We start from the raw sequence: 27,208 nt of genomic DNA, 5'->3' as shown, positions 1-27,208 counted from the left end.
GGATGAAAAGATCTCCTCAGTTTTGGTCAGATAGTTCATTCACATCCTGTTCTAACTGGTGTGGAGTAGGTTAGGTTCATTTAAGGTTAGCAGTAAGATACCACATTTACACCTATCACTACTAACATGGTGTTTGTTTCGTCTCCGGTTGAGAAGCAGGTCCTTCTTGGCTATCTCACTCCAGAGTAAGACGGTAGTGTGAAAATGACCAGGATGCATCACACGTGTCATCCTCCTCAGCCTTTTTATGTCACAGTGCAACTGTTATTTGGTCCCAGCAAGAGGGACCGCTATTGAAGCATCTTTATAGAGTGGTATCATTTGGATCATTCTTTCAGGAGATTGTAATCAGAGACACAAGGGCTCTTAAGCTGAGCCAATAGACACCCATGAGATTACCAAAGAATAGCAGCACTTACACTCATGTCAGCCTCGATTACTGTTTAGTCTGTTGTTCAGGCAAGGTTTCCTTGATATGCATACTGTACGCTAGTCCTGTCAGAGCAAGGGATTTTTAGCTTCAGTGTATAGTAGAGCTGGAAATTGCCCAGGACCTCACAATAGGATATTCTATTTATTTTAACAGGGAGTCATGTCGAGACCAAGGTCTCTTTCACAAATGAGCCCTTTATACTCATCAATACACATCAAGCAATGTGTCAATCAATATACACTATATTTTCACGATACGTACGATATTTATTGGGGTTTTCACGATTCTATATTTATTTGACGTTCCAAACATGTTTCTCACTATATGTCTGCTGCAGAGAGATGAGAGGGAGCATGAGAAAAAGAGTGTTGGCCAACCATAAAAGTGCTCAAAACATGTTGGCTCACTATATGTCTGCTGCAGAGAGATGAGAGGGAGCATGAGAAAAAGAGTGTTGGCCAACCATAAAAGTGCTCAAAACATGTTGGCTCACTATATGTCTGCTGCAGAGAGATGAGAGGGAGCATGAGAAAAAGAGTGTTGGCCAACCATAAAAGTGCTCAAAACATGTTGGCTCACTATATGTCTTCTGCAGAGAGATGAGAGAGAGCATGAGAAAAAGAGTGTTGGCCAACCATAAAAGTGCTCAAAACATGTTGGCTCACTATATGTCTGCTGCAGAGAGATGAGAGGGAGCATGAGAAAAAGAGTGTTGGCCAACCATAAAAGTGCTCAAAACATGTTGGCTCACTATATGTCTTCTGCAGAGAGATGAGAGGGAGCATGAGAAAAAGAGTGTTGGCCAACCATAAAAGTGCTCAAAACATGTTGGCTCACTATATGTCTGCTGCAGAGAGATGAGAGGGAGCATGAGAAAAAGAGTGTTGGCCAACCATAAAAGTGCTCAAAACATGTTGGCTCACTATATGTCTGCTGCAGAGAGATGAGAGGGAGCATGAGAAAAAGAGTGTTGGCCAACCATAAAAGTGCTCAAAACATGTTGGCTCACTATATGTCTGCTGCAGAGAGATGAGAGGGAGCATGAGAAAAAGAGTGTTGGCCAACCATAAAAGTGCTCAAAACATGTTGGCTCACTATATGTCTGCTGCAGAGAGATGAGAGGGAGCATGAGAAAAAGAGTGTTGGCCAACCATAAAAGTGCTCAAAACATGTTGGCTCACTATATGTCTGCTGCAGAGAGATGAGAGGGAGCATGAGAAAAAGAGTGTTGGCCAACCATAAAAGTGCTCAAAACATGTTGGCTCACTATATGTCTGCTGCAGAGAGATGAGAGGGAGCATGAGAAAAAGAGTGTTGGCCAACCATAAAAGTGCTCAAAACATGTTGGCTCACTATATGTCTGCTGCAGAGAGATGAGAGGGAGCATGAGAAAAAGAGTGTTGGCCAACCATAAAAGTGCTCAAAACATGTTGGCTCACTATTTAAAAAGAAGATTGATAACACGCTATAGGATGAAAAATACTGGAGTCTTGGTACAGGTACAGCCGACTAGAGCCAGCTAGCAACAAAAAACAACAACCTTGGAGTCCAAACTATTGATATAATATCCTCCAAAATGATACATAACTGTCAAACCCCCATCACTAGTGTATAGTGATGCTTCATGCTTTGTTGAAGGGTCGGCTCGGTCAAAAGGTCAGTGTTTGTTAGCTATGCTACTCCCTCACTGTGTGTCCACATTTGTTGAGGAAGTATATTTACCCATGGCTTGAGGATTGAGACATGTCAATGACAAAAATGTAGTAGATAACATAAACTTAAAATGAACATGAGTTCTTGGCGAGGGACAACCGAAAATCTAGACCACAGTATTGAGAGGGAAAAACATGTCCCTCTAATGAAGCAAATTGATGAATTGTATGTTGACACCAGATCATCTCTATTGTCTGACCCAACTGGGCTTTGTTTGTTTCCCCACTGTGTGCTCGGGAAAACAATATTGTGCACATACTTGTGAGACTTCTAGGTTTAGCATTTACATATACGGGATTTGAATCTCCATTTGAGGCTGCCCAGTGGGCTTGCTTGTATCAAGGGCATTCGGGTTCTGAGAATTTCAGCTGTGCTCCTGAAATCCTTTGTGTACTGAATCTCATTGGAGTTGAGCATTAGCTATAATCAGATTTCAGGCAGTGTTACCAGTCCGTTTGGGGTTAAGCCATTTATAGCACTCATATTTAATTATTTTCAAGACCAGCACACCAATACACACACACACACACATGCGCGCGCACACACACTCCGAAGTTAAATTCCTTTCCTGAAGATGATAATGTAGGTATGACATGTTAACATGCTCAGCTCAGTAACCAGTAAGCACAGTGAACCTATGATCAGGTTGAGAGACTTCATATGCTACAGATGATAGCTCATCTCCTTGGTTGTCATGGAGGTCAACCTCTATACATTAGCTTGTCATAATTGGTTGATCCAAAGCATCACTGCAATAGAGGGCCTGAGAATCCTAGCCTCATTGGTTCCCACTATCTGCCACGAACCAATCATCTCAGTAAGAAGTGCTTGCCTCAGCAGATCAGCCTGCTTCCATCTGCATCAAGCAGTGTTCTGACGGGGGTCTGCTGATCTCTGATTATATTCTATGTGACAGAAATCTACTGCTGAAGATTGACGTAATCACTTAAAGGCACAATCTGTACGATTTCCTGCTGTTTCATGTTTTTTAAATTTGTATTATTGATAGCAGCTCAAACCAGAGTTTGGCCTGCTGTTGGGTTGAAGTACAGACTCTGGATTGGCTTTAAGGAGAGGGATAAAAAAGTGTTGTACTATTTTCTTTTGACAGGTTCTGCCCCCTTGTAGTCGATTAGTTGTCCAAGCATTGATTTATTTTGACTTAATAAAAGCATAATGGAACATAACAGTGTAACCTCAATATTCTCTTCAATCAGGACCAATTAAACACATTTGGAAAGGGAACGATTTTTCTTCAAAGATTGTTCAGTATTCAGTAAAGCTAATTAGCAGGTAGTGTTTAACATAAGCCACATTCACAAACACACACACACACACACACACACACACACACACACACACACACACACACACACACACACACACACACACACACACACACACACACACACACACACACACACACACACACACACACACACACACACACACACACACACACACGTCAAAACCCAGCTCACACAGTATACTAGATGTAATGGGCTTAGGCTACAGTCTACATTTAGTCGACATGCATATTTCAATGTGTATGAGGCGTTGTAACTGAGAGTTCGAGTGTTTGCAATCCCATTGTGATGTCTACTCAGCAGCAATACACTGCGAAGGATGTGACATCACAATCCACCAGGCCACGTCTTGGCAGTGTTCCAAATTAATTTCCGTTTTAATCCGATCAATATGTTCCACAGCCAAACAGAAAGATGGTAGGTGCTCAAGAGTCATTTCAAGCTTCAGAGTATAATACACATGAAGACTGGTAGGGTGATGGTGATTGGTGGGGGAGGGGAAACTGATATGAATGTATAAATAAATGAATAAATAACAATTGACACTGCAGAAGAACTACCGTGTGAATTGTCTCTGATGCAAGAACAAACCTCAAACAAATGATTCTATTTTTTGCTATCGCAGCAGCCCTTGATCTGGTGAAAATTGGATCAGGATTGTTCTTCGGGGGAAACGAGACATCGTTGTGTACTGTATTGTAGCAGTCGCACCTCTGCTAGCTCCTGCCTAGTGCACAACTCCACAGCTAATTAGCCCAGAAACTGAAGGTTTATCTAATTCCATGTACACAAAAGAGGGATGGATGCCTTTGAAAGTGAGCTTTGGGCTGGGATGGGAAACGAGGGGCACCAGAAACACTGCTGGATTCTAGCTCGACCTGGCCAACAGACATTTTTCATCCTGTTGATTAATTGCATTTAATCAAGTGAGCCAGCACCTTGAACACTAAATAGTGTATGAATAGGGTAGTGAGTTATGTTGTAAATCTTTTCTAAATACTGTAAGTACTGGAGAGAAGGGGAGATTACTGTAATTGGGAAGCCTGCGATTGGCTTGTGATTGGCTGAAATCATATTCTATGTCAAGTTGCTATGGGTTATGCTGCTTGGGAGGAAAATGGATTGTGTGTGATTTGGTTATTCCCAAGGGTACAGGAGTGCCTGTCTGTGAGTGAAAGTGTGTTTTTTTTTACATGTGGCTTGTGTTCTTGTCATATTCTGTCACATATTGTTAGGGGTCACTGCTCACACAGGCCTGTCGCTGTCCTCATCTATTACTTCCTGTGTGTGAAACAATTGAGTGTTCTTGAAAATATCAATGTTCCATGTTCATACAGTATTGACTTATTTTGACTTGCTTCGGGTCTATGGACTATTACAGTTTCCACACATCACAGTTCAATATCCCACACGCCCAAGGCCTATTTAGTGCACCACTCTATGTATCCCCCTTATTGACTGTCCCTCTAATGGACCCTCATCTGCTACCTGAATCTGAGGCCTCAGAATGACCCAACACTCACAGACCATAGAGGAAACCACACATCACACCCTTTTGCCCAATTTTACGAGTAGTACCGTGGAAGGAGGAAATACTCAGACAGAACCCCCTCTGCTCTCAGCCTCTGAGCTCCTCCCTCCCTCTCTCTTTGTATCCCCCCTCCCTCCTCCTCTCTATGCGGGCTGTGGTAGAGGAGGTCACAGGCTCTGAATGCAAATCAGTTCCATGTCCTTCCCCACCAGGCCGCTATGTAGCCTGCTGCGCCCACAACGCCAATGAAATTTGAATTGCTTTTTAGAATAATGAAAACAAAGCTGACCTAATGTCAGAGACAAACACACACAGGGGCTCTTTCTAGTCCAGCTGTGCCTGGGTTCCTCACGTGGAGAATCCCCTGTACTGTATTAACCGCCAGCCTGCTCGGCGAGAGCACTGTGTCATTGCCTTCCTATTTCCCCCAGACGGTCGGATCATCCGTATTTCAGCAGGCGGGGGCCACAGAGCTAGGTATGGACGGAGGGAGGGGTATGGGAATGGCACTGTGAACACTGTGAGCCGCTGGAGAAGCACGACGGCGAGGGCATGATGCTGTGTCTCACACCTCGTCAAACACACAGCACAGTACGGTCATGACACACTGGGGAAATGGAGAAGGACAGCAGACAGCAGCTTATGTTCAGGCCGCTCCACGCTCACTCAACCGTGGAGAAACAGTGTTGACTGGGAGGAGGGGGACAGGAGCTGAGCTAAATGATCATCTGTGGACCACTGGATTTCACCGAACGCCAGCCCATTACATCATGTGTCAGTCAGTCTGCTGCCCAGCTCCTAATTGGAGCACATGTAAGGGCTGAAATAGATACTCCGTTCCTCTGTTGACCCAGCTACATTTCAACTGCACATATATTCAAATCAAGCTTGTTAAAATTCTTTAGACGTTTTTTTCATCGGTGTGGTTGATTATTATGCGTAAGATGTGTTTTCTTTATTTTCTCACTCTTTTGGTTCCATGACTGATCCTGGCTGCATCTTCCTGCCAATTTCACTTTATAAATGGTGTTAGAATCAGGGGCCAAGCTGCAGAAGGTAATTCTCCAAGGTAAAATAATCAGAATGAAAAATGTATTTGTGCCCTTATTGACCTGTCCAGAAACCGAAGCGAAGGCTTTCACATCTCGTAACACTGTTCTTGCTCAGTGGTATGCAGACAAACGGGGTGTCTACCGTTCTTTACCAAAACCTGTTGTGCCGCCATCCTTTACCTGGAAGTGTAACAATGAGTTCATTGGCGTGAGATTGATGGCTGAGAGATGAGGAAAGTGGCAATGAGGTTGTCCCTTTTAGAATGAGGCATGTAGCGTTCTACACCTGCATTGCTTGCTGTTTTAGGCTGGGTTTCTGTACAGCACTTTGAGATATCAGCTGATGTACGAAGGGCTATATGAATACATTTGATTTTGATTTGATGTACCGTATGTAAATACTGCGGTATGGTATACGTGTTTATGACGTATGTCCGGTGGAGTATTTGTGACTGTTTCAAGGATGGATGTGTGTATTAAGGTGTTCTTGGCCGTTCTCAGACATCTTGTTCGATGTCAAGCCATTGAAGCAGGCGTTTAGGTGCTGTGACTATTTCCTACTCTAAGTGGCTGGCTGTCCACGTGGAGCTGACAACTCCGTAGAACTGGCTCTGTCAATTAGATGTGAGAGAAGGCCCCAGCTACAGCCCCATGTAGCACCACTGCACATGCTGACATCGTCGCTGAACACAAAGACAAAACCTGTTTTGTTTCTCTCCCCACAGAGCCATGTCTCTGTTAGGAAACTACGCTATCATACCTGCTTGTCGTATCCCAAAATGCACTGCAGAAAATGTCCCAAAGTGAGCTCCAGCACATTACATTTTCTCCTCCGACACGACAAAAAAAAACCCTCCTTTGACAACACAACAGATCCAACAATCATCCCGGATTGAGCCTCCTCTCCCATCACAGACAGAATTGGGCTTCCAGGAAGCATTACGCCCATGCAAAGTCTTTAACTGAAGTCTGCCACTCTATTTCAAAGGGAGACGGGTTCCATTTCAGCAGAGCTGCTCTCTGTATGCAGCTTAAGCTTTTTAATGGGTATTAGAGCAGGTATGAAATCACTGTGCTCTCCATTAAGCAGTTAGGTGTGGTATTAAAGTGCTGCTGGGAAAGTGCTGACTGGACAGAGGGGCTAATCTTCCTTCCCCTCCATTTACAGGCTGTCTACCTGTCGCCCCTCACCCCCACCCCCTTACTGGACCTGCCCTTTCACCAGGGGGACTGGGGGCGGAAGGGAATCGGGTCAACATTGATCACTCCCCTTATAAAATAGCACTTGCAAATGAGGATTGAGGAAGCACTATAGTAATGACGAGAGAGAGCAGAGAGAGAGAGAGCGAGAGAGCAGTGCTGGTGCTCTGGGTGTGTCCCTGTTCCAGCAGCCATTCGTCCAGCAGTGCAGAGTGTTGGCCATGCGTTTTGCCAATAGATCTGTCTTTGTGGCACAGCGTGACAGAGGCTGTTGTTAGCACCTTTATAAGGGAGCCATCAGAAGACAATGGGAGAGATGTAGTTAGCACACTGTGAGACTGATAAAGCTGCTGGCTCACCAACAGAGAGTATACTGTGTCTGTTAGACGAGAGAGTGTATCGCCAACACACAGGGAGAGAGGATCCACTGGACACAGACGTCTATTCAACATCTATTCCACATTGGTGCGACATAATTTCATTGAAATGATTCAACCATTGTGTGCCCAGTAAGGAGTGTGTTAGCACCATAAAGGGAGAGTGTGTTGTTAGCATAGCTAGCATGCCAGGTGGCACTATGTTATTAGCGCACTGTGTGTGTGTGTGTGTGTGGACAGGCTAGCGTGCTAAATGCTAGCAGTGATTGAGAGGGACGATAAAAGCTGTGTAGTGATTGGGCTGGCCATGTAGCGCTCCGCTGACAGATGGAGACAATAAACAAATGAACAGGATCCATATTGGCCAGGCTTACAGAGAGCGGTGTTATTGTCTTTCCCCTATGGAGCGTATAACTGCCGTCACCATTAAAACGGAACGTGGACTTCTGTGACCTTGGCATAGGGGAGCCCTGTCAGAAGTCCTCACATGGCTGCGTAAATACTGAACCACCACTCCCTGGCCGGCTTCTTGTATGGTTACACTGAAGGAGGGAGAGACACTCATGTGCATTAACATCGCTGGAGTGTGCGTGTGTGTCCCTGGTCATCCCCTCCAGTGTAGTTGTGTATAGTGGCAGACCAGTCCCCATGGACGTGGTGTAGAGAGCCCAGATACCCTGTAGCCTGAGGGCTGCAGCGCTGGGCTAAGGGGCTAAGTGGGCACATGCTTCATGATGGGTTGGCATTCCCCTGTCTGCCTTCTGACGGCAAAGAATGATGGCTTGATTCTCTTCATTGATTTTCCTCTACAAAGCACTAACGTGTAGGGAATAAATGGGAAGAGAAAAACAATGAGATGTTCTCTGGGGTCGTTGACCAGGCAGCTCTTGGCTAGGCACTGTGCAGGGGAACAGGCTAGTTGTCTCCACAGGGCAAGTTGTATCTGTAATGCTCTCTTACTTTTGGCTTTCGGGTTGTTTCGGAGACTTTTGAAAATGAGATCGAGGTTGCTCTTCCTGCTTTGTCATTTTTCTCCTCTTGTGTTCTTCTTCACTTTTTAGTTTTTTGCTTTTTCAGCAAAGTGCAATCTTTTTGAATTTTCTCTTTTCTCTTTTCCCTCCCTTTTTTTCTGAACCTTAGGTCCACTCACAAAAAAACACGATGAGTCTACAATGAACAAACCGAGGGATGAAGGTATTTTTGTTGCATGTTTTACCCTTTTTGTTGTATTTTTCAAACGTTTGGAGGGGATAGTTAAATTGAATAACAAACTTATATTATTAGTTTGTGTCTAAGTGTAATCACTTATTATTTTTCTCTGTAATTGTAATCGTCTCACAATAATATAATATATACAATTATACATTATTTTATACCATATACTTAAAACTAGCTACACTAGTTAATGGTGTGAAGTAGACTGATATAGACTCTCGCACACACACACACACACACACACACACACACACACACACACACACACACACACACACACACACACACACACACACACACACACACACACACACACACACACACACACACACACACACACACACACACACACACACACACACACACACACCTCAGTTGTTCCACCCATCCTTGCCACAGAGCAGTTTTCTCCTTTTTCGCTATATGGTTAATCAACCAATAAACCGAATTTGATATGCATAGAACTTTTTACAAAGTCATGCTGTTTTGACTGTATTCTGTCTTGCGCCAGTGAATATTTAACCTTGTGTAATATTCTTTACCTTCCATCATTTGGATTTGGTCATTTGATTGATCCACTTGACCATTTCTTTATTAAGTTATTTGTTGGGGAATAGGGGAGGATTTTTACAGTAAAAGCATGATAGTTTGGGTGGGTGGTGGGGCGGGGGGCTTGTAGGCTGTCATTTTGAATGGATTACAAGCAGTGGAGCTTGCTAACTGACATGCATTACACATGCAAATAACCAGGTAATCAGTTGTTAAAACTAGCCAGGAAAAAGATGCATTGACTTTATGTAATCAAGAGGTTTGAAAGATCAGACTGGTTACCATAGTGTTTTGTGTGTGCATCTGATCAGGTGTTTGTGTGTCTGATTTGTATATATGTGCGTGTGATGATGTGGGCGTGTGATGATGTGGGCGTGTGATGATGTGGGCGTGTGATGATGTGGGCGTGTGATGATGTGGGCGTGTGATGATGTGGGCGTGTGATGATGTGGGCGTGTGATGATGTGGGCGTGCATGTGTTAGTGTGTATGCTGTTTACGTGTTGTCCCATTCTGCCGCCTCTAATTGCTATGGTTTAAAAGGAGACAGAGCTTGCTAATCCATTTGGAGAGGGAGAGAGGGGAAGAGGGAGAAAGGGAGACAGAGCTTGCTAATCCATTTGGAGAGGGAGAGAGGGGAAGAGGGAGAGAGGGAGACAGAGCTTGCTAATCCATTTGGAGAGGGAGAGAGGGGAAGAGGGAGAGAGGGAGACAGAGCTTGCTAATCCATTTGGAGAGGGAGAGAGGGGAAGAGGGAGAGAGGGGAAGAGGGAGACAGAGCTTGCTAATCCATTTGGAGAGGGAGAGAGGGGAAGAGGGAGAGAGGGAGACAGAGCTTGCTAATCCATTTGGAGAGGGAGAGTCAGGGGAAGAGGGAGAGAGCACTAACACATGGGAAGAGGGAGACAGAGCTTGCTAATCCATTTGGAGAGGGAGAGAGGGGAAGAGGGAGAGAGGGGAAGAGGGAGACAGAGCTTGCTAATCCATTTGGAGAGGGAGAGAGGGGAAGAGGGAGAGAGGGAGAATATTTTCGGGGCTGTTTTGAAGCAGGCAGGACAGTGAGGGCATTGTTGGCCCTGTAGGCCTGGGATTCAGGCTGAGTGAGACTGCTCCTGTCCTCTCCCCATCTGGACACAGGCTCATCCCCAACTGTCACTGCAAGGTTAGAGAGGAAATTGATACACACGTTCTCACACTCAAATGCACTCTTATCATGCACTAACACATGCACTCTTATCATGCACTAACACATGCAGTCTTATCATGCACTAACACATGCAGTCTTATCATGCACTAACACATGCAGTCTTATCATGCACTAACACATGCAGTCTTATCATGCACTAACACATGCACCCTTATCATGCACTAACACATGCAGTCTTATCATGCACTAACACATGCAGTCTTATCATGCACTAACACATGCAGTCTTATCATGCACTAACACATGCAGTCTTATCATGCACTAACACATGCACTCTTATCATGCACTAACACATGCACTAACACATGCACTCTTATCATGCACTAACACATGCACTAACACATGCACTCTTATCATGCACTAACACATGCAGTCTTATCATGCACTAACACATGCACTAACACATGCACTCTTATCATGCACTAACACATGTACTCTTATCATGCACAAACACATGCACTCTTATCATGCACTAACACATGCACTCTTATCATGCGTGAAAACACGCACATATGACCTCCAAGCACTCTCACATACACATGAATCCAGACACTGCTGCCATGTTCGCTCCGGTGCTGAAGCTTAGCAACACCTCCATGAGAATGAATTAATTATATATATTGTACAAAGGGATGTACAGCTACATATATATGATGTACAGTTCCTTCAGAAAGTATTCACACCCCTTTGCTTTTTCTACATTTTGTTGTGTCACTGCCTGAATTAAAAATGGATTAAATTGAGATTTTGTGTCACTGGTCTACAGACAATACCCCATAATGTCAGTGGAATTTTGTTTGTAGAAAATGTTGGAAATTTATAAAAAAGTTCCCTCAGTCGAGCAGTGAATATCAAGCACAGATTCAACCACAAAGACCAGGGATTTTTCAATGCCTTGCAAAGAAGGGCACCGATTAGTTGATGTGTAAAGAGAATAAAAGGACGCTGAATATCCCTTTGAGCACGGCAAACTTATTAATTATCACTACAGAGATACAGGCGTCCTTCCTCACTCAGTTGCCGGAGAGGAAGGAAACTGTTCAGGGATTTCACCATGAGGCCAATGGTGATTTTAAGAGAGTTAGTTAGTTTAATCGTGGTGATATGAGAACTGAGGATGGATCAACAACATTGTAGTTACTCCACAATTCTAACCTAAATGACAGAGTGAAAAGAAGGAAGCCTGCACAGAATCAAAATATTCCAATACGTACATCATGTTTGCAACAAGCCACTAAAGTAGCACTGCAAAAATTGTGGCAAGGAAATCAACTGAATACAAAGCATTGCTGGGGTCAAATCCAACACATCACAGAGTACCACTCTTCATATTTTCAAGCATGGTGGTGGCTGCATCATGTTATGGGTACGCTGTTATTGGCAAAGACTAGGGAGTCTTTTTTTGGATAAAACAAATTGGAATACATCTAAGCACAGGCAAAATCCTAGAGGAAAACCTGGTTCAGTTTTCTTTCCTACAGACACTGGGAGACAAATTCACCTTTCAGCAGGACAATAACCTAAAACACAAGGCCAAATATACACTGGAGTTGCTTACCAAGACGACATTGAATCTTCCTAAGTGGCCTAGTTACAGTTTTGACTTAAATCGTCTTGAAAATCTGTGGCACTGTAAATATTATATACATATGCATATTACATGCATGCCACATACGTGGGGCAGTGTCTAAAATCTGCTCCTGTGACTGGGTATGTTACTAACATTGTTAATAGTTTAATGAAATGCTGTCTGACAAGATGTGAGTCAATCACTTAGGGAGATCTCTCTTGAGGAGACGGATACACCTGGAGACTGCTGTAGGTGGCTCAAAGACATATTTACTCACCATGAACAGACATGCTGCAACATCATGTTAGACATGTACGCACATACATGCAATCAACCTCCAACGCACATGTACAGTGCATTCGGAAAGTTTTCAGACCCCTTGACTTTTTCCACATTTTGTTACATTACAGCCTTATTTGAAAATGTATTGAATTGTTAGTTTTCTCGTCATCAATCTACACACAATACCCCATAATGACAAAGCAAAAACATTTTTTTTTTTACATTTACATAAGGATTCAGTACTTTGTGGAAGCACTTTTGGCAGCGATTACAGCCTAGAGTCTTCTTGGGTATGACGCAACAAGCTTGGCACACCTGTATTTAGGGAGTTTCTTCCATTCTTCTCTGCAGATCCTATCAAGCTCTGTCAGGTTGGATGGGGAGCGTTGCTGCACAGCTATTTTCAGGTCTCTCCAGAGATGTTTGATCGGGTTCAAGTCCAGGCTCTGGCTGAGCCACAGAAGGGACATTCATGACCATAGCCACAACTCCTGCGTTGTCGTGGCTGTGGGCTTAGAGTTGTCCTGTTGGAAGGTGAACCTTTGCACCAGTCATCAGACCAGATAATCTTGTTTCTCATGGTCTGAGAGTCCTTCAGGTGCCATTTGGCCAAATCCAAGCGGGCTGTCATATGCCTTTTACTGAGGAGTGGCTTCCGTCTGGCCACTCTACCATAAAGGCCTGATTTGGTGGAGTGCTGCAGAGACGGTTGTCCTTTTGGAAGGTTCTCCCATCTCCACAGAGGAACTCTGGATCTCTGTCAGAGTGACCATCAGGTTCTTGGTCACCTCCCTGACCAAGGCCCTTCTCCCCCAAATGCTCTGTTTGGCCAGGCGGCCAGCACTAGGAAGAGTCTTGGTGGTTCTAAACTTTTTCCTTTTAAGAATGATGGAGGCCTTTGTGTTCTTGGATACCTTTAATGCTGCAGAAAATGTTGGGTACCCTTCCCCAGATCTTTACATCGACACAATCCTGTCTTGGACTATTCCTTCAACCTTATATAGACAGGGGTGTGCCTTTCCATATCATGTCCAATCAATTGAATTTACCACAGTTGGACTCCAATCAAGTTGTAGAAACATCTCAAGGATGATCAATGAAGACAGGATGCACCTGTACCTATTTCTGTTTTTTATTCTTAAGAAATGTTCTGAAATGTCTAAAAAAAACAGTTTTTCGCTTTGTCATTATGGGATATTGTGTGTAGATTGATGAGGAAAATAATTTATTTAACCCATTTTAGAATGAGGTTGTAAAGTAACAACATGTGGAAGAAGTCCAGGGACCTGAATAATTTCAGAATGCACATACTTGATACACACGAAACTGTTGAGTGCGAAAAACCCAGCAGTTCTTGACACACTCAAACCGGTGCGCCTGGTACCTACTACCATACCCCTTTTAAAGGCACTTAAATCGTTTGTCTTGCCCATTCACTCTCTGAATGGCACACATACACAATCCATGTTGCTATTGTCTCAAGGAAAATCCTTCTTTAACCTGTCCCCTCCCCTTCATCTACACTGATGTGAAGTGGATTTAACAAGTGACATCAATAAGGGATCATAGCTTTCACCTGGATTCACCTGGTCAGTCTATGTCATGGAAAGAGCAGATCCTAATGTTTTGTACAGTCAGTGTACTTTAATTTAGCTCTTATTCATGCAGAGATAATTGAATGCTTTGTGTGGGTTATACAATGAGATCTATTGTCGTGCTTCCTTTGGAGGTCACACATACACACAACAGACATACAGCGACAGTCTCAGAGACAAAGGTCTCAGTTCAATCATGATCGCAGTTCAACCCTGATCGCAGAAGTTCAACCCTGATCGCAGAAGTTCAACCCTGATCGCAGAAGTTCAGCCCTGATCGCAGAAGTTCAGCCCTGATCGCAGAAGTTCAGCCCTGATCGCAGAAGTTCAGCCCTGATCGCAGAAGTTCAGCCCTGATCGCAGAAGTTCCATCCTGATCGCTTTACATTTCAGTATTCCAAGTGTCCTAGTTCTGCTCTAGATGAGCGCCAGTCCAGTGCTACGTGTCCCTCTGTCCCCGTGTGTGTGTGTGTGTGTGTGTGTGTGTGTGTGTGTGTGTGTGTGTGTGTGTGTGTGTGTGTGTGTGTGTGTGTGTGTGTGTGTGTGTGTGTGTGTGTGTGTGTGTGTGTGTGTGTGTGTGTGTGTGTGTGTGTGTCATTTGTCATGTGCTTGTGGAGTGTGACTGCCTGGTGACAGAGAGGATAGCTGATCCATTAGCCAGGCATCACACCCAGGGCTCTGCTGGCCTGGTAATGCTGGGATAATTGAACTTGTTTACATCTCCTCTGGGAAATCACCAGAGGCTCACAACACACCGGAGAGAGGGGGGAAGGGAATGGAGGGTGGGAGAGTGTGTGAATTCCTCCATTGCTGAGTGTGTGCATATGCAATGTTGGTTGCATAAGTGTGAATATCGGAGAGATGGGAAAAGAGTGTGAGTGTGTGTGTGTTAGGGCTTTAATGTATTGTGTGTGAATGTTCATGTCTCTCGAGTGCACTGTATGTTCTATAAAAGGTGACTGCATGTATGTGTATTGATAAATTGTACATTGTTGCAGTGGTGTGTGAGTGATGCGTTCTGGTGCATGTGTAACCTGAGATTCAGGTTGTGATGCAGGCGGGTGTGCAAATACGTGAGTAGAATTTGTTACCACGGCAACAGGCTCCAAGTGAGTCAATGCAATGGAATGGCTGGTGCGGTTCTATTAGAGCGAGAGGAGGCAGTTTCCATAGCGACTCAGCATCGCAGCTGCCTGCCTGTGTCTCTGTGTGTGTCAGTGTGCGCGCTTTTGTGCATTTTCCTACATGCATCTCTGTGTCCGTGAAGAGACCTTGCCATGTACAACTTTGTAACGGTTTGTTTAATCTCATCCCATCCCACCATTTTCTTGTGACATAACTCTTTCTCCTTCTCTTGCTGACTCCCTCTCTCTCTCTGTCTCTGTTCAGGGGCCATGTATCTTTCTTTCTATCTATCTCTCCTCTTCACTCTCTTTCTTTTCTTTCTCTCCTTCCTGTCTCTTTTCCCATCGTTCTCTAAGTTACAGTATGTATTTTCTCATCTCTCTCTCTCTCTCTTTTCCCATCTTTCTCCCTCTGTCTCTTTCCCATCTCTTTCCAGAAAGTCATCAGGGTAAACAGATGCTGTGGCTGTTATTTATGTTTCCACTTGGTCTGGCTCTCATATGAATTATCCACAGGGCAGACGCTAGGCTAACTGGGAACCACTGGCAGCTCTGCCTTATTAAAGACACGCAGACCGTACCACAGTACCTCAAAGAGAGGGGGGACCCTGAAAAACCCAGATCGTACCATTATACTGCAGTAGGAGAGACCGTGGCAGACTGTACCATAACTCACCAGAAGGGACAGTGAGAGTTAGACTGTACCATAATACCACAGAGAGAGGGGACGCAGGGAAACTTACAGATAGGACCACGACACTACAAGAGGGAACAGAAAAATACAGACTGCCATGACAACACTAAGACGATGTTCCAATATCTAAAATGGCTAACCATTGATAAGAGACAGTACTGGATAGGTTCCAACCTTATAGCTTTCAACACTATAATGTCACCTCAGTTCAGTTCGGTATGAAGAGTAGGAATGAGCAGAAGAAGTGTATGTTTCAAACTTTGGGGATATAGTTAAAGATGAGGGAGATCAAAAGGCACATACAGATGTAGGATCTTAATTTGAGCCAGTTTGCTACATCAGGTAAATAATCCTGCAGCAACAGGGAATGTGTATTATTATGTTGATTATAATTAATGGACCTTTTTTGTAGGGACTGATACATTTTTCCTTTAGGGCCAGTGGAAATTAAACTTTAGAAGCCTTTTTAGCCTGTGCAGGAAAAATCTCAGCAACGAAAGAGTGATCCAATTAAGATCCTACATCTGTATGCAGATGAATGCTTTTTTTGTGAATGGCTCTGTGGACATTCCTGTGGATTGTTTTTTTGTAGATAGGCCAAAAGTTGTCATCTCTTTCTCAGAATCTAAAGTGTTTCTACTCTCTTTCTCTCATCCTCTCATCTTTTTGTGTTTGTGCATACTTCTGTGTATGTCCACGTCCCGTTCTTCGCCACAGATATCCGCGACCGTCGGAAGAAGCCGGTCATGTTGTTCATCCATGGCGGCTCCTACATGGAGGGGACGGGAAACATGTTCGACGCCAGCATCCTCGCAGCCTACGGCAACGTCATCGTGGTCACCATGAACTACCGTCTGGGCGTGCTCGGTGAGTCTGTCTGTCTGCATACTATGACACCACTTCCTGCTTGCACCATCGGGTCCCAGAACTCTTATTCTATGGTTTCACTCTCCTTAATTAGATGATTTACACTTATATAGAACGAGGCGCTTTTCCTAATGATGTGGACTGACCAGGAATATATCTGGGTCCTAGTTATAGTCTACAGCTAGGTCCTGATCACATGACCAGAACAGTAGAACCATCTGGCCCTAGCTGTACCATGTGACCTGAGTTTTGTGTGCTCTGCCCTGACCCTGTGTACAGACTCTGAGCCAGTGGACAGGAGTTTAGTCAGCTGCTCTGAGGGGCTGACTGCCTGTTTGTTTCTACAGCTGTTTGTTTGTGTACTGTACACCACAGAGCATCCACAGTCTCCATTGTGGTTGCCAGGTTGGGTAATGGGATCTGGTTTATTGTATCAAGCCTGTCTCAACACATCAGAGTATTCATAAAGAGAGAAATGGGAGTATTTTAGGATACAGTCCAAGCTTTGCCACTAGTGTAAACACAGTGGAACGTGATCCACACAGGCATTGACAGACGGGGCCAGCCAGTAGAGGGAACATACTGCGAGTTTGAGGTGCACCTGGCAGCAGCTCTGTCCTGCCTGCTAGATTTGGGCCTGCCTGTTTTGAGGTGCATGTGTCATGTGCTGTTATGCTTTTCTACATCTGTCTGACAAACTGGAAACATTAGCGAGTGGAGCGTGAGAACAATCCGCTGTGTGAACTTAAGTTTCCTTAATGCACTATCTAATCCTTGCTCTGCATGCCTCTAATTCACTGATTCAAACAGTCCTCAATGGAGTCCATGTTTGCATCATTCCCAAGCCAAATAGTAGTCTTTGTCTGTGTGTGGTACATACTCTATGTGTGCTGTGTGCAGTTTACCCGTGTGTAGTGTACAGTATTTATGCACCACACACACAGTGACATACAGAGGTAGAGAGAGATCCTGCTGAGCGATGCAGAGAGATGATGCAGTGCCCTCGATTCCTCTAACATGGTTGAACATTTTGGTACGTGGGCGAGTAGACTAACCTCGCTCTCCCTCTCTCTCTCTAACTCTCTCTCTCCCCGTTTCCTCTTTCTCACTCCCTCTGTTCTGCTTTTAATGGGTTACTCTACTGTACTGAAGTGTGTGTGTGTGTGTTGTATGTGTTTTCATACGTGCGTGTATGTTTGAATATGTAACAGTACAATGTGCCATCCATCCTCACCACCCACACTCTCAGTGGACAAAAACGTTTTTGGCCTGAAAAGAGAGAGACAACTGCTCCACATTTCTACAATAGGTTTAGCACATAATCACACAGTATTATCCTATACTTATGCACGCGCACACTCGCATATGCCAACCGTATTTCAGCCTGTGCCTTTAACAGAGAGATGGGAGGGAGGGAGGGGACAACAGAGAAGGGGGATAGAGACAGATGAGAGAGGGAGAAACAGAGAGACATAGCTAAAGAGAGGGAAGGAGCAACAGAAGGGGGAGATGGGAACAATCTAAAAATAAACCATCAGAAGTGCTTTTTAAATCTGCGGCGAAGCAACAAAAAAATTCATTCAAACAAATGTTAATGCAATGTGGCCACGGCGCGCACACACACACACACACATATAGGCTTACACACATCTCCATATACTCACATACAGTTACATAAGGGGTTTCACTTTCCTTTTTAGCGTTTGGTGGATGTTAAGTTAATTCATGATATGCTTGTGATTTGTGAAAGGGGGGAATATGTCTGTAAGAAAATCCTAAATGTCTGCCATGTACAGTCCAGGAGCGTTTAGCATGGTGAAATTAGGAGTGTGTATACTAGTACCTACCTACAGTAGAGCTCCACCCCAACGCTGCTGCCTGCTCACCTTACCCCTACCTTCCTCCTGGCTGCTCCAGGCCCATGCAGCCTCCTGATTTGTGCTGTAAAGCCATCTGTTCTGACTAATTAACTAATTAACTAATTAATGAACTCTGGGAAAGGGCCCACCATCACTGGGCTGTGGGGGAGAGAGAGGGGCTGTCTCACATCAAGAACACTCCGCTCTCCTCCTTCTCCTTTTTTCTTCTTCCTCCTCATTCTTCTTCTTCTTTTTGTTCATCTCATCCCCGTTCTCTCCAACAGATCAGTCCCATCTGATTGACAAAATCGGATGACTCTTAATGAGTTAATCTCATGTGTTTGTTTCTCTCCCTCTGCAACCAACAAGCACCAAATCACAGAAGTATGATTCCCAGCTCTCTCCTGATGCACCCAAGAAGTTATTTTAGTTATTAATACTTCAGCATACATTCTATTGGTTTGGATGTACAACACAATTACAACCCCGGCTCAGACTGAATAAATAGAGCCAGTATTGCGATCATATGGTTATTGTTGCATGGGGCTGTCAGGAGAGAGTGTATTCGCTTGCACAAATGAACCGAGTGGAGGAAGCATAAAATGAAATGAAAAGAGAAAGGGTTGTGATGTTACTGTGTGGAATCATCATTTAGATGGTCAAAACGACACACTAGAATAGAATATACCACAACCCAATACTGCATACCACAACAGAATAACATTGTAGAGAGCACAACAGCCCAATAACAGAATGCAGTGCCATAGTGGTTTCTATAAAACCCATAGATACTGATGAAGGCCACGGTGGATACAGTTGATCTCAAAGGTTACCTTACAATGAGCAATTTCACTTATGAGTCCAATTTTACGCTGTTAGACACAGGCTCGTGTTTACAACAATATTAAAAAGAGCAAACCGCCCATGAACAATTTAGTCTGAAAACACAGCACTTCTCTGTGAGCACAGCCTCATCTGTGGAGGACAAACAGCTTACAGTAATACTCCATCTGTAAAGAACAAACACAGGAAATTTGACGTGTACATCTGTGGATTTACCTCCATTAAGGGATTTTATACACAACCTGACCCCTGTGTTTGTCCCTCTGTCTCTATAATTCTGTTTTGTCTATGTATCTCTCCTAGTCTTCTTACTACACTGCTCAAAAAAATAAAGGGAACACTAAAATAACACATCCTAGATCTGAATGAATGAAATATTCTTATTAAATACTTTTTTATTTACATAGTTGAATGTGCTGACAACAAAATCACACAAATTATCAATGGAAATCAAATGTATCAACCCATGGAGGTCTGGATTTGGAGTCACACTCAAAATCAAAGTGGAAAACCACACTACAGGCTGATCCAACTTTGATGTAATGTCCTTAAAACAAGTCAAAATGAGGCTCAGTAGTGGGTGTGGCCTCCACGTGCCTGTATGACTTCCCTACAACGCCTGGGCATGCTCCTGATGAGGTGGCGGATAGTCTCCTGAGGGATCTCCACCCAGACCTGGACTAAAGCATCCGCCAACTCCTGGACAGTCTGTGGTGCAACGTGGCGTTGGTGGATGGAGCGAGACATGATGTCCCAGATGTGCTCAATTGAATTCAGGTCTGGGGAACGGGCGGGCCAGTCCATAGCATCAATGCCTTCCTCTTGCAGGAACTGCTGACACACTTCAGCCACATGAGGTCTAGCATTGTCTTGCATTAAGAAGAACCCAGGGCCAACCGCACCAGCATATGGTCTCACAAGGGGTCTGAGGATCTCATCTCGGTACCTAATGGCAGTCAGGTTACCTCTAGCGAGCACATGGAGGGCTGTGCGGCCCCCCAAAGAAATGCCACCCTACACCATGACTGACCCACTGCCAAACCGGTCATGCTGGAGGAAGTTGCAGGCAGCAGAACGTTCTCCATGGCGTCTCCAGACTGTCACGTCTGTCACATGTGCTCAGTGTGATCCTGCTTTCAGCTGTGAAGAGCACAGGGCGCCAGTGGCGAATTTGCCATTCTTGGTGTTCTCTGGCAAATGCCAAACGTCCTGCACGGTGTTGGGCTGTAAGCACAACCCCCACCTGTGGACGTCGGACCCTCATACCACCCTCATGGAGTCTGTTTCTGACTGTTTGAGCAGACACATGCACATTTGTGGCCTGCTGGAGGTCATTTTGCAGGGCTCTGGCAGTGGTCATCCTTGCATAAAGTCGGAGGTAGCGGTCCTGCTGCTGGTTTGTTGCCCTCCTACGGCCTCCTCCACGTCTTCTGATGTACTGGCCTGTCTCCTGGTAGCGCCTCCATGCTCTGGACGCTACGCTGACAGACACAGCAAACCTTCTTGCCACAACTCGCATTCATGTTCCATCATGGATCAGCTGCACTACCTGAGCAACTTGTGTGGGTTGTAGACTCCGTCTCATGCTACCACTAGAGTGAAAGCACCGCCAGCATTCAAAAGTGACCAAAACATCAGCCAGGAAGCATAGGAACTGAGAAGTGGTCTGTGGTCACCACCTGCAGAACCACTCCTTTATTGGGGGTGTCTTGCTAAATGCCTATAATTTCCACCTGTTGTCTATTCCATTTGCACAACAGCATGTGAAATGTATTGTCAATCAGTGACAGTTTGATTTCACAGAAGTGTGATTGACTTGGAGTTACATTGTGTTGTTTAAGTGTTCCCTTTATTTTTTTGAGCAGTGTATATCTCGGTCTCTCTTATTGGCCTTGTATCTATGATGGGTTGGTTCCCTCCCTCTGATACACAGAGATGTGTTTTGACAATGTAGAGTCCCTTCCGTGATCTTCATCCCATCTGTCCATCACTCTTCATCATCCACGTTCCATTTGAATAATGCACTGAATCTATATGCTTCCTTTGTATCCATCCCCTTTCACATCTCCTTTTTCTTTCCATTCCATACCCCCCTTCCTACTCTCCTCTCTGGGTAGAGCTCTATTCACCTACTCATGTATTCATATAGCCGTTTGTTCGGTTACTTCTTGATAATTGTCCTGTTCGTATCTGAGACACTGGGTATGTAGTATAGGTCGACCGATTAATCGGAATGGCCGATTAATTATGGCCGATTTAAAGTTTTCATAACAATCAGAAATCGGTCATTTTTGGGCGGCGATTTGACAATTATTAAATCATTTTTTTATACCTTTTATTTAACTAGGCAAGTCAGTTAAGAACACATTATTATTTTCAATGGCGGCCTAGGAACGGTGGGTTAACTGCCTTGTTCAGGGGCAGAACGACTTTCAGGGGCAGAACAATTTTCAACTTGTCAGCTCGGGGGATCCAATCTTGCAAACTTACAGTTAACTAGTCCAACGCAAGACGACCTGCCTCTCGCTCATTGCACTCCACAAGGAGACTGCCTGTTAAGCGAATGCAGTAAGCCAAGGTAAGTTGATAGCTAGCATTAAACTTATCTTATAAAAAACAATCAATCATAATCACTAGTTAACTACACATGGTTGATGATATTACTAGATATTATCTAGCATGTCCTGCGTTGCATATAATCTGACTGAGCATACAAGTATCTAAGTATCTGACTGAACGGTGATAGGCAGAAGCAGGCGCGTAAACATTCATTCAAACAGCACTTTCGTGCGTTTTGCCAGCAGCTCTTTGTTGTGCGTCAAGCATTGCACTGTTTATGACTTCAAGCCTATCAACTCCCGAGATGAGGCTTGTGTAACCGAAGTGAAATGGATAGCTAGTTAGCGCATGCTAATTGTCATTGTGTTGCTCGTTCGAGCCCAAGGAGGAGCGAGGAGAGGGACGGAAGCTATATTGTTACACTGGCAATACTAAAGTGCCTATACAACCTAAAACGTTCTTACCTGGGAATATTGAAGATTCATGTTAAAAGGAACCACAAGCTTTCATATGTTCTCATGTTCTGAGCAAGGAACTGAAACGTTAGCTTTCTTACATAGCACATATTGTACTTTTACTTTCTTCTCCAACACTTTGTTTTTGTATTATTTAAACCAAATTGAACATGTTTCATTATTTACTTGAGGCTAAATTGATTTTATTGATTATTATATTAAGTTAAAATAAGTAGTCATTCAGTATTGTTGTAATTGTCATTATTACAAATATATTTTTTTAAATCGGCAGATTAATCGGTATCGGCTTTTTTGGTCCTCCAGTAATCAATATCGGTGTTGAAAAATCATAATCTGTCGACCTCTAGTATGTAGGGCCTATTCCTTCACACTGCAGCCTAGCTAGGTCCTATACAATGCCTAAGTGGCTGGATACACACACACATACAAGTAGTTGATGTAGAGTTTGGTCTGTCAAACTGTATTTCACACCTCGTGTGTGTGTGTGTGTGTGTGTGTGTGTGTGTGTGTGTGTGTGTGTGTGTGTGTGTGTGTGTGTGTGTGTGTGTGTGTGTGTGTGTGTGTGTGTGTGTGTGTGTGTGTGTGTGTGTGTGTGTGTGTGTGTGTGTGTGTGTGTGTGTGTGTGTGTGTGTGTGTGTGTGTGTGTGTGTGTGTGTGCGCGTCTGTACCTAGGCTTGCTGTGATCCTAGGGATGGTGTATTGGGCTATATGAATGTGTATATTTTTAATGTAACCAGGTAGGCCACTTGAGAAGAAGTTCAAATTAACAACTGCGACCTGGCCAAGATAAAGTAAAGCAGTGCGACAAAAACAACAACACAGAGTTACACATAAACAAACGTACAGTCAATAACACAATAGAAACATCTATATACTATGTGTACATATGTAGAAGATTAGGGAGGTAAGGCAATAAATAGGCCACAGAGGCGAAGTAATTACAATTTACCATTAACACTGGAGTGATAGATGTGCAGATGATGATGTGAAAGTATAGATACGGGGGTGTAAAAGAGCAAAAAGATAAATAACAATATGGGGGTGAGGTAGTTATGAGGTAGCTATTTACAGAATTGGCTGTGAACAGTGATCGGTAAGCTGATGCTTAAAGTTAGAGAGGGAGATATAAGTCTCCAGCTTAAGTGATTTTTGAAATTTGTTCCAGTCATTGGCAGCAGAGAACTGGAAGGAAAGGCAGCCAAATGAGCTGTTGGCTTTGGGTATGACCAGTGAAATATACCTGCTGGAGCACGTGCTACAGGTGGGTGTTACTAGGGTGACTAGTGAGCTGAGATAAGGCGGGGCTTTACTTAGCAAAGACATCTAGATGACCTGGATCCAGTGGGTTTGGCAATGGATATGTAGCGAGGGCAAGCCAATGAGAGCATACCGGTCGCAGTGGTGGGTAGTGTATGGGGCTTTGGTAACCAAACGGATGGCACTGTGATAGACTACATCCAATTTGCTGTGTAGAGTGTTGGAGGCTATTTTGTAAATGACATCGCCAAAGTCAAGGATCGGTAGGATAGTCCGTTTTACGAGGGTATGTTTGGCAGCATGAGTGAAGGAGGCTTTGTTGCGAAATAGGAAGCTGATTCTAGATATAATTTTGGATTCGGAGATGCTTCATGTGAGTCTGGAAGGAGAGTTTGCAGTCTACGCTTGGATTGCGTCCTACCTGACAGGTCGCTCCTACCAGGTGGCGTGGCGAGAATCTGTCTCCTCACCACGCGCTCTCACCACTGGTGTCCCCCAGGGCTCTGTTCTAGGCCCTCTCCTATTCTCGCTATACACCAAGTCACTTGGCTCTGTCATAACCTCACATGGTCTCTCCTATCATTGCTATGCAGACGACACACAATTAATCTTCTCCTTTCCCCCTTCTGATGACCAGGTGGCGAATCGCATCTCTGCATGTCTGGCAGACATATCAGTGTGGATGACGGATCACCACCTCAAGCTGAACTTCGGCAAGACGGAGCTGCTCTTCCTCCCGGGGAAGGACTGCCCGTTCCATGATCTCGCCATCACGGTTGACAACTCCATTGTGTCCTCCTCCCAGAGCGCTAAGAACCTTGGCGTGATCCTGGACAACACCCTGTCGTTCTCAACTAACATCAAGGCGGTGGCCCGTTCCTGTAGGTTCATGCTCTACAACATCCGCAGAGTACGACCCTGCCTCACACAGGAAGCGGCGCAGGTCCTAATCCAGGCACTTGTCATCTCCCGTCTGGATTACTGCAACTCGCTGTTGGCTGGGCTCCCTGCCTGTGCCATTAAACCCCTACAACTCATCCAGAATGCCGCAGCCCGTCTAGTGTTCAACCTTCCCAAGTTCTCTCACGTCACCCCGCTCCTCCGCTCTCTCCACTGGCTTCCAGTTGAAGCTCGCATCCGCTACAAGACCATGGTGCTTGCCTACGGAGCTGTGAGGGGAACGGCACCTCAGTACCTCCAGGCTCTGATCAGGCCCTACACCCAAATAAGGGCACTGCGTTCATCCACCTCTGGCCTGCTCGCCTCCCTACCACTGAGGAAGTACAGTTCCCGCTCAGCCCAGTCAAAACTGTTCGCTGCTCTGGCTCCCCAATGGTGGAACAAACTCCCTCACGACGCCAGGACAGCGGAGTCAATCACCACCTTCCGGAGACACCTGAAACCCCACCTCTTTAAGGAATACCTAGGATAGGATAAAGTAATCCTTCTCACCCCCCCCCTTAAAATATTTAGATGCACTATTGTAAAGTGGCTGTTCCACTGGATGTTATAAGGTGAATGCACCAATTTGTAAGTCGCTCTGGATAAGAGCGTCTGCTAAATGACTTAAATGTAATGTAAATGTCTAACCAGACACCTAGGTATTTGTAGTTGTCCACATATTCTAAGTCAGGACCGTCCAGAGTAGTGATACTAGTCGTGCGGGCGCGGGCAGCAATCGGTTGAAGAGCATGCATTTAGTTTTACTAGCATTTAAAAGCGGTTGGAGGTCACGGAAGGAGAGTTGAAGCGCATTTGGAGGTTTGTTAACTTCTTCGATATAGGGGGCGCTCTTTTAATTTTTGGATAAAAAACATTCCCGTTTTAAACAAGATATTTTGTCACGAAAAGATGCTCGACTATGCATATAATTGACAGCTTTTGAAAGGAAACACTCTGAAGTTTCCAAATCTGCAAAGATACTATCTGTGAGTGCCACAGAACTGATGCTACAGGCGAAACCAAGATGAAATTTCAAACAGGAAATGCCCCAGAATTTGAATGCGCTTTGTTCCAATGTCTCCTTACATGGCTGTGAATGCACAAGGAATGAGCCTACACTTTCTGTCGTTTCCCCAAGGTGTCTGCAGCATTGTGACGTATTTCTAGGCATATCATTGGATGATTGACCATAAGAGATTACATTTACCAGGTGCCCCGCTTGGTGTCCTCCGTTGCAATTATTGCACAATCTCCAGCTGTGTGTATTTTACCATTTGCTTCATTGGAGGAACCAAACTGCCACGAATGACTTATCATCGAATAGATATGTGAAAAACACCTTGAGGATTGATTCTAAACAACGTTTGCCATGTTTCTGTCGATATTATGGAGTTAATTTTAGTTAGGCATTGTAATGACTGAATTTTCGGGGTCTTTTTCTTAGCCAAACGTGATGAACAAAACGGAGCGATTTCTTCTACACAAATAATATTTTTGGAAAAACTGAACATTTGCTATCTAACTGAGAGTCTCCTCATTGAAAACATCCGAAGTTCTTCAAAGGTAAATTATTTTATTTGAATGCTTTTCTTGTTTTTGTGAAAATGTTGCCTGCTGAATGCTAGGCTTAATGCTATGCTAGCTATCAATACTCTTACACAAATGCTTGTGTAGCTATGGTTGAAAAGCATATTTTGAAAATCTGAGATGACAGTGTTGTTAACAAAAGGCTAAGCTTGTGAGCCAATATATTTATTTCATTTAATTTGCGATTTTCATGAATGGTTAACGTTGCGTTATGGTAATGAGCTTGAGGCTATAATTACGCTCCCGGATACGGGATTGCTCGACACAACAGGTTAACACAGTGTCCAAATAAGTTCCCGATGTATACAGAATGGTATTGTCTGAGTAGAGGTGGACCACAGAGTCACCAGCAACAAGAGCGACATCATTGATATATAGAGAAAATAGTCGACCCAAGAATTTAACCTTGTGGCACCCCCATAGAGACTGCCAGAGGTCCAGACAACAGGCCCTCTGATTTGACACTGAACTCTGTCTGAGAAATAGTTGGTGAACCAGGCGAGGCAGTCATTTGAGAAACCAAGGCTATTGAGTCTGCCGATGTCAATCACCGCATTCTCAGAGTCTAAATGCTTGGCCAGGTCGATGAATACAGCTGCACAGTACTATATTTTATCAATGGCAGTTATGATATCGTTTAGGACATTGAGCGTGGCTGAGGTGTACCCATGACCAGCTCGGAAACCAGATTGCATAGTGGAGAAGGTACAGTGGGATTCAAAATTATCGGTGATCTGTTTGTTAACATGGCTTTCGAACATTTTAGAAAGGCAGGGCAGTTTGGGTCTAGAGTGTCTCCCCCTTTGAAGATGGGGATGACCGCGGCAGCTTTCCAGTCTTTGGGGATCTCAGACGATACGAAATAAAGGTTAAACAGGCTTGTAATAGGGGTTGCAACAATTTTGACTGAACATTTTAGAAAGAGAGGGTCCAAATTGTCTCGTCCAGCTGATTTGTAGGAATCCAGATT

General features: G+C 44.4%; 1 pseudogene; it reads left to right on the top strand.

Annotated features, from left to right (window-relative positions):
* Positions 1 to 27,208, top strand: part of LOC124007973 — an 82,351-nt pseudogene that overhangs the window by 31,149 nt on the left and 23,994 nt on the right.

The sequence above is a fragment of the Oncorhynchus gorbuscha genome, linkage group LG02 (genome assembly GCF_021184085.1).
Source record: "Oncorhynchus gorbuscha isolate QuinsamMale2020 ecotype Even-year linkage group LG02, OgorEven_v1.0, whole genome shotgun sequence".
Classification (NCBI taxonomy): domain Eukaryota; kingdom Metazoa; phylum Chordata; class Actinopteri; order Salmoniformes; family Salmonidae; genus Oncorhynchus; species Oncorhynchus gorbuscha.
This window is presented reverse-complemented; position numbering and strand designations above follow the sequence as displayed.